At 41.2% G+C, this 8,902-nt stretch overlaps 1 protein-coding gene across 5 annotated transcripts in view; it reads right to left on the reverse strand.

The window, feature by feature from the left end:
• The window catches only part of SGK3 (serum/glucocorticoid regulated kinase family member 3), a 109,834-nt gene extending 106,981 nt beyond the window's left edge, over positions 1-2,853 (reverse strand). For 4 of the 5 annotated variants that reach the window (XM_059672997.1, XM_059672995.1, XM_059672996.1 and 1 more), the window contains exon 1: positions 2,715-2,853. The gene's annotated coding sequence lies outside the window, so the exon portion shown is untranslated. The remainder of the gene's footprint in view (positions 1-2,714) is intronic. The other variant, XM_059672993.1, reaches the window with a different exon arrangement.
• Positions 2,854-8,902: the final 6,049 nt, after the last annotated feature.

The following is an 8,902-nucleotide window of genomic DNA, read 5'->3' on the forward strand; positions in this document are numbered from 1 at the left end:
ATTTCTCCCACCAGGTAATGGCCATGTTTTCCTCTCTAATGGAAGGTTTTTCCATCTGGAAGTCACATACTTTAGAGTACAGACAGTTGTGCTTAAAGGATATAAATAGTTGAGGGTTTTTTCTTTTTTTTTTTGGTTTTTTTTTGAAAGACAGATCTATACTAAAGTAATTGCAACATTTTGAGAAATACATTAGTAATGTCAGATACTTCGAAAAATTGCAATACCTAGCATCACTGTGTTTAAACTTGATCATATTGAGTTCACTGACATGGAAAAGCTATAGTGATTGCTGTCCTTAAAAATGACCTTAGTTGAGCAGGGAGAGATAAGAAAGCTGTCAACACCAACACTAAACCCACGTGTCCAGTCTAAACTCTCCAAATCAGAGGGAAAAAGAATGTTTGAGAGAGAGAAAGGACAACCAACCTATTTGCTTTTCAAAAACCAGAGATGATATCACATCTGCCCCTCCACCCCCCAAAAAACAACACAACAACAACAAAACAAAAAAACCAGAGATGATAAATCCTAAGAAGTGAGTCCAAAGAGCATTCTCATCCCTTTTGGAAAAAACATGTGTATCAGACAGATACTGTTTGAAGTGAGAGAGATACATTGGATTAGGCCTGGAAATCTTTTAGGCACAAATTTATTATGGTATTTGAGAGGCATATGTTTTGAAAGAGCAATAAGTATGAAGTCATTTGGAGTCATTCATTCTGCAAATGTTTATTACAGGTTGGCATGTGCCAGGCACTGTGCACATATCTGCTCTCTATTCAAGCTCTGCCTCTTACCAGCTGTGCAATCCAGGCTAAAGCTTGTTAACATTTCCATGCCTCAGTTTCTGGAATAAAAATGGCTACCAACCTCACAAGGTCTCTCTGAAGAGCAAGTAAGTATGTCTGGAAGCACCTTGTAACTCATGAAAGTGTCAGTTGTCATTTGGGTGAAGTGCACTCTTGAAATCCACCAATGTCTGTTGCGCCATAAATTTTATCAAAGGAAAGTGAACCTTCCTGCTTCCAGGACACGTCATAATCCTATTAAATAAGGCTCAGCGTCTCATTTAATCATCACCCTGGAAATTTAAATATATGAGAGATATAGAACGATAGTATGACGTACAGATCTTAACATAAGACTCATAATCACCAAAATGACAAGAACCACGTCTATTTTATTCACTAATCTGACCATCAGGCCAAGGCATGTCTTTAAAGAGGGCGCTTTATTCCGGAAAAATATTTTCTCTATATGTCTGCAAACCACAAAATGGACATCTCTAAAGGTTTTATTTTATACTGCATTTCACTTTCAATCTTAAATGTAAGCTACAGTCACATCAATTCTCAAACAGATTGGGAGCAAAACTCCTTTGAAAAACAAAATCAGGCTCCAAGTAGTGGCAGCTGAAGAAAGGGGGAAGTTCTGGACTCTCCAGAGTTAGCTAACATGGGCACGATGGCCAATAAGAAAGGCCATCTTGGAGCCGATCCTAGGGATCTGGGTGGCTGAGATCTGCAAGGAAGAGGTCCAGAAGAGGGGGAGTTCCAGACTCCCTTCCCCTGAAGTGGAGGCTGGTGGCTTGTCTTACAGGAATGGTAACCAAGGGGTAACCAGAAGGTACACACAGTCCAAAAAAAAAAAAAAGCCTGAAACTTTCTCTCATGTTTCCAGCTCTTGCAGTGACATTGGGGAACTGAAGTATGAACAACCACTTCACTGCTAGAACCACTATAATTGGATATTTTGAGTTAACAATTTGGGTTAATATTTATAAAACACTTAGAAAGAGCCCAACACATAGTAAGAGCTATCAAAGTGTTTGCTAAATAAGAAAGGCACTTTTCAGATTGGCTGGGTGACTCCTCAACCTAATACAAAGTACAGCAGTCTCATACTTTTTACCCTGAGAAAGATTTAGAAACTGTAGTTCCCTCTGTTTTTACCTGCATCTCAAGTGTACCCTATACCATCAATTGTGCAAGTTCTACTCCTGGTCCCGAAATCACTGTGCAAAAGTCAATAATGAGAGTTTAAGTCTTCAGAGACGAATTGTTTCACTTTCCAACTAACCACCACGAAACATAACCGAATCTAAAAATCTCAAAGCACTTCTGGATGGTACAGATCGATGTGCAAACTGTGGGCATCTATAGAGTCAAGTTCACTTGACAAGAGAGGGAAAGGGTTCAAGTCACAGAAAGCATAAAGGGCAACAACGCGCCGAAGTGTCAGACCACAGGTCCACTGACCACAGGGTAGGGATTCCCGTGCCCTCACCCTCGAGGTCCCATCCTCGCAGGTGTCCCGCATCCAGTTCCCGCCTCGGTGGGGTCCCCCAGCCTGCGGGCCCGCCCCTCCGCGCTCGGAGCAGCGCACGGGTTAATGCACCCTGTCCGTCCCCGACCCCACCGGGAGGGCAGGAATCAGCAGCACAGCCTGCATCCACCCCGAGGGAACGGGGCGCACCACCTCTCCGAGTCGGGGCGGGCGAGAGGACTTTTCCCTCCCGACCAACTCAGGGGATGGCGGGCGAGGGAGGGAGGAACTGCCAGGGGACCCGGGAGAGGCGCGTTCGCTCCGAGGCCCGGGCACCCCTCGCCCCGCCCCGCCTCTCCCGCCCGGGGGCCTGCGGCTGCGCCGGACGCGCGCGGACCCAGCCGCCGCTCAGCGCTCCGAGCGGGTCCCGCCGACCCCGCACTTACCCGGCCCCGCGGTGCTGCCTCGCGGCGCGGCGGGCGCGGAGCCGTGCGCACTCGCGCTTCCTCCTTCCCCGCTGGGCCGCCGGGAGCCGCGTTTCCTCCCTGACGCGTCACGGCGGCCGGCGGCTCCTCCCGCGGAGCGCGCGGGGCGTCCGGGGAGCGCCGAGTGGGCGGCGGGCCGCGCGCCGGGAAGGCGCCCGCTCCGCGCGCAGGGCGCCGGGCCGAGCCGCAGGGTGGGTGGCCCCCGCTCAGGCCGCCGCGCCCCCGCGGAACCCGGCGCTGGTCCTCTTCCCCCGGGACCTCCGCGTGCGCCAAGTTCAGGGGACGCCGATGGGTCCCGTCTGGAGGCTCGGACTCTCAGGGGTTTCTCGCTGCTCAGCTAACCGTGACCCTGGGGCTCGGGGACCGCAGGGGCCACGGGGCCGGGCCGGCGAGGATGACCCCGGTGTGGGCGGGGAGCAGGACCGCCGGACCCCCAGGAATGGCCTGGGGTGGGCCTGTGGCTTGGTGCACGCTGGGAGCTCCGAGAAGTCACATAAGCATCCAAATTATGTAGCAACGGCTATGCTTTATTTAGCATTATTTGAAGTTTTCTACTTTATCATCAACAAAGTTTTGGCCACAAATTGGCAGATCCTGTGTACAGAGACCTGTCCTTTCAACATGTCCTTTTTATCTACTACTTTTTTTTTCCACTCCCATTCATCTCCAAGCCAGGTGAGGGCACACATTACACCTCCTTATTCAAGTTTAGACCCACTTATTTATCTCTTTTTTCCTTTTTTCCAGGTCCCATAAAGAGGTGAATGGAGAACTAAGAATTACATGACTCGATGGATGTGGAGTATAGTGGTTAGGATTTTGAAGTAGAGGGGGTTTTTGCCTCACAACCCTAATGCAATTCAAGTTTTATCGGATATCATTTGAAGATAGACAACTATTTAAAGATTCCTATGTGCATATCATGCTTCAGATTTTGAGGCCATGATCTATACTTCAGATTATATGGCTCTAGAGCAGTGGTTCTCAACCTTCTGGCCCTTTAAATACAGTTCCTCATGTTGTGACCCAACCATAAAATTATTTTCGTTGCTACTTCATAACTGTAATGTTGCTACTGTTATGGATCGTAATGTAAATATCTGATATGCAGGATGGTCTTAGGTGACCCCTGCGAAAGGGTCGTTCGACCACCAAAGGGGTCGCGACCCACAGGTTGAGAACCTCTGCTCTAGAGGCTTTGCCACAAATCTGTGAATAAGCGAACTTCCAGAGGTAATTAGAGGAACTGATTTATTGTGGCTTTCCTAAATTCAGGGAACACTTTCTTATACTTTAAAATGATATTTAAATATTTTTTTAAAATATATTTTATTGATTTTTTACAGAGAGAAAGGGAGAGAGATAGAGAGTTAGAAACATCGATGAGAGAGAAACATCGATCAGCTGCCTCCTGCACATCTCCTACTGGGGATGTGCCCCTCCTGCACATCTCCTACTGGGGATGTGCCCGCAACCCAGGTACATGCCCTTGACCGGAATCGAACCTGGGACCTTTCAGTCCGCAGGCCGACGCCCTATCCACTGAGCCAAACCGGTTTTGGCGATATTTAAATATTTTGCACGACAGCTCTGGCCGAGGTGGCTCAGTTGGAGCGTTGTCCCTGCACCAAAAGGCTGTGGGGAGTGGGTTTCCTGGGTTAAGTCCCTGATGAGGGGCATGTAAGGGAGGCAACTGAAGGATATTTCTCTGCCCCCAGCTCCACCCCTTTCTCTTCCTCTCTCAAATCAATAAACATATCCCTGGGTGAGGATTTAAAAATAAATAGAATTTTTGCCTCAGAGGTAAAAATTAGAATATTCATTTTTAATGTCAGTTACCACAGTATGGCCTTCTTTAAAAAAAAAAAAAGTGAATCCAATACTTTTATATTTCATAATATCATAAGCCTAAAGAACTTTCTAAACAATGATGTTCAGTGGCATCCAGAAATGGATATAAAGTACAGTAGACACAAATCAACACATTGCCAGTAGTCCTTCCTACATTTTCATTGTGATCCATGCACAAAACAATCCACACAATGCACAAAGACGTTCCTCCCTTTTCAGAAAATCAACAGTGATCGGTCTCTCTCTTAATTAAAGCCATACTCACAGTGCTGAAAATTTTCTCAGCCAAAAGGAAGTTTTGTGTCAATAAACTCCAAGTGAAATGACATCATTCTTGTTTTAGAGACCAATAAATACCTGGCTATCACCACATTTGAAACTTTTTTTTCTTTATTTATTTTTGAAAAACAAACATCTGGGAACCATTACAATTCTAAGATAAATTTGTCCTCCTGCTGTGAAGAACACACACACACACACACACACACACCACCTCCCACAAATATTTTAAGACTAGAAGGTGGATAAACCACATTCAACTGATACGAGGTTGTGTATTTTGCCTTTATAACCTGAGAGCTGCAATTTAATAGCTTGATTTCTCAGAATACTAGAGGATGTAAACCTAGTCAGAAATTATTAAAGGTTTTTTTTTCCACTTAAAATTCATTTTATAGGCACAGTTTAAGGCTGATCACTTTACTTTATCATACCTATAGATAAAGATTATATTCTCCATTATGCTTCCAATTTCAAATTTATACTGAAAAGTTGTTTAATGTTCGGTTAAATGTCTAGTTGATGTTTATGGCTTCATAAGATTTTGTGTAAATAAAATTTTAAAATAAAGTTTTTTTGCTAGACTGTGGGATCCAATATTTTGTTTGGAAATATGATTCTGTTCATACATTTAGGGCATTTTGTTCTTCTGTTTTATCTATAACGTAAAGATTATGAGCACAAATTTTGGAATTGGACAGACTTGGGTTTAAGTTCTGGCTCTACCACTTTCTCTTTTGGGCAAATTATTTAACTTCTCTGAGCATTAATTTTATCAGTAATATGAGGATAATAATAGTACTTTTATCTCCTCAGTAAAACAGAGGTAATAATAGTACTCATCTCATGAAATTGCTATGAAGTTCAAATAAACTTAGTAGAATACATGGAACATAACATCAACCGGCTGCTGTTGTCATCATCATTATTATCTCTAACACAGATATACAAATGCCAATTATTTATATTTCATTTGTCCTATTATAAAGAATGGCCAACTTTTAGAGTTTTGTGTTTTTGTAAAAGTCCTAAAAGTAACAGGAAAAAATCATAAAATATAGTTATATTCACAATTTTAGAAAATTGGACTTGCCAATACTATAAACCCAAACATTAAAAAAACAATAACAACAAAAACTACCTAACCAGGTAATACAGTATTTTTTCTAGACTATATTACAATGAGATGAGTGCTTGTTTTTTTTTTATCCTCTTTTAAAATGGAAAATCCTTTTCTTTTATAATTTCAATTCTTTATTGTTTAAAGTATTACATAAGTCTCCCTTTTCCCTCATTGACCTCTCCCTGGCCACTCCTGCCCCCCCAGCACATGCGCTCACCCCACTACTGTCTGTGTCCATTGGTTATGCTTATATGCATGCATACAAGTCCTTTGGTTGATCTCCTCCCCCACCTTCCCTCTTAGGTTGGACTGTCTGTTTGATGCTTCTATGTCTCTGGCTCTATTTTTGTTAATCAGTTTATGTTGTTCATTATATTCAAAATAGAAAATCTTTTTTTCTAAATTGGTGCCCAATATGGAATCATTAAGACTTTTTATATCAGAATAAAGTCCTGTGTTTTTGCAGTTCTTTTATTAAACCTTTGAAAGAGTTGAAGGGCATTACAATACAAGAAATATCACTTCCTTAAGAGAAAAGATTTGATAAAATGGCATCACAGGACCTGAATGATCTATTCATAAGTCAACTGGTAGTGGAAGTGAGGGCTGGTCTTCATTAGAATACTTATTTTATAACAGATAAGACCAGAGAGTAATAGTACCAACTACAGATTACAAAAGTAAAGATGTTTTTGATTCATATTATTTGCACTGTTTTTACAGCACCTTTCCCTTCATTCTACTACAGACTCATCTACTTAAGTGGGTCAGGCATGAAGAGTTGTTGCTATAGTTTCTAGCTATGTTTAACCGTTGATATTGCAATCACAGCATCTCACAACTTCAAAAATAAGAAAACCACTTTTGGGCATCGTCCAGTGCACCTAAAGGTCATGGGTTCAATTCTGGTCAGGGCACATGCCCGGGTTGTGGGTTCAATCCCCTGTGGGGGCTGGTGTAAGAGGCAGCCAATCGAGGTTTTGCTCTCATCTCTCTCTCTCTCTCTCTCTCTCTCTCTCTCTCTCTCTCTCTCTCTCTCTCTCTCTCTTTCTCTATCTCATCTCTCTCTCTCCCCCTCTCCTCTAAAAATAAATAAAATAAAAACCTCTTTAAAAAGAACTCTTTAAAAATAAAAAAACACATTTTTATTGGGAAGGTACTTTAAAGCACAGTCCTAGCCATGAATTGACTCAGAAAATAATTAACAAGAAAAAGTTGCTGGCCTGCAGACTGAAAGTTCCCAGGTTCGATTCCGGTCAAGGGCATGTACCTGAGTTGCGGGCACATCCCCAGTGGGGGATGTGCAGGAGGCGGCTGATCGATGTTTCTCTCTCATCGATGTTTCTGACTCTTTATCTCTCTCCCTTCCTCTCTGTAAAAAAATCAATAAAATATATTAAAAAAAAAAGAATAGAAGAATTACAGTGACCAATTTATTGAATTTTCTAAACAAAAAAAAAGTAATAAAACACAAAGCAACCCAAGCTATAGTTAGAAAAACTCAGATATTCACAGGAACTGAAATGGAGACTAGTTTATTCCGCCTTAGCACCGAGCAGAAATAACTTGTTTCCTTGATCTAGAAAATGGTTCCGAGAGCTCATTTTGTGTATTTGATGTGGGAGTGGCCCAAATTTGAACATCTTTCTTGGGCCAAATTAGCCATGTTCAAACTCAAAACTGAAATGTCTGAAATTCAAGTGTGTTTTGTAATAAAGGGAAACTCGATTTTAAAGCAAGACTACTCTAGGGTCAAATATAAGGCTTTTCGTATCACAGGCCTTTCTCACTTTCTGTATTAGACTCATGAGAAAAACCAAGGGGAAGTGTTAGGAGATCTGAAATCTCAAACTGCTAGCATCAACTTTTTGATATTAAAAAAATTGCTAGAAATTACTTTAAGTTTTGCTAAGACCATTAATTATCTGGAGTAAAACTATTATTCCTCCCTATTAAGGAAACCCAATGTAGTTATGATGAGTATTGAGAATAAAATAAAAATCTCCCCCTTTTTTTTCCTGCCTCTTGTTTGGATAGTCTATTACATACATAAACTCTGTGTGTTAATAGGTGACAATAACTTATTTACATAAGTCATGTCAGCAGTTACTATGTTCCTCTGAGAATCAGACTAGGCCTCTGAGCTCAAACCGACAAGGTGAACTTTGAAGATAATAATTATTTTTGTTGCTTATCAGTAGGAAATAATAGCTTTTCTTAGACACTAGTCATTTGATGACTCAATTATTTACTGTCAATTATGTGCAATTAATGATTAAGCCCATTTCAAATGCACATGCTCTGGCTTAAAGAAGTTTGTTATTTCTTCAACTAAATCTCTAAAGAATCTGTGTCTGGCTCAACCAGTTGTGTTAAAAACTTAAATAGACTTTAAGGGATTATAACTCTTTACATACCGGAAGATCCTTACATTACCTGTTTTCTAGAATAAACAACTTCAGTTCTTTAAATTTTTCTCACACCTTTTTTTTAGTGTTTTATGACTTTCATGCAATTCTTTTCTAATTCTTCACATTTTTATTTAGATGAGATGTCCACAGTGAAACATGGAACTCTATAAAGGATCAGATAAGTCTTCGAGAGCATTCTCTTGAAGCTGTGGTATTCGAAATCCTATAGTGCAACTTAGAATTAATCTTACATTTAAAATTGCATTTCATCATTATTCGATTTTAAAATGTAAACTCTAAATGCTGGTTTAGCTTACTTATGTTTCTTGAATTATATTTAAGAGGTTGCTTCGATTATCCTATTGCTTCTGTACCTATTTTATAGAAACTGTATTTTTCCTGGGTGACTTTGAAGTTCATCATATTTAAGACAAACAACATCCAAAGTGGAGGTGTGCACATACAAGTGGTGCTCAAGAGAATCT

Source organism: Myotis daubentonii, chromosome 17, assembly GCF_963259705.1.
Source record: "Myotis daubentonii chromosome 17, mMyoDau2.1, whole genome shotgun sequence".
Taxonomy (NCBI): Eukaryota; Metazoa; Chordata; class Mammalia; order Chiroptera; family Vespertilionidae; genus Myotis; species Myotis daubentonii.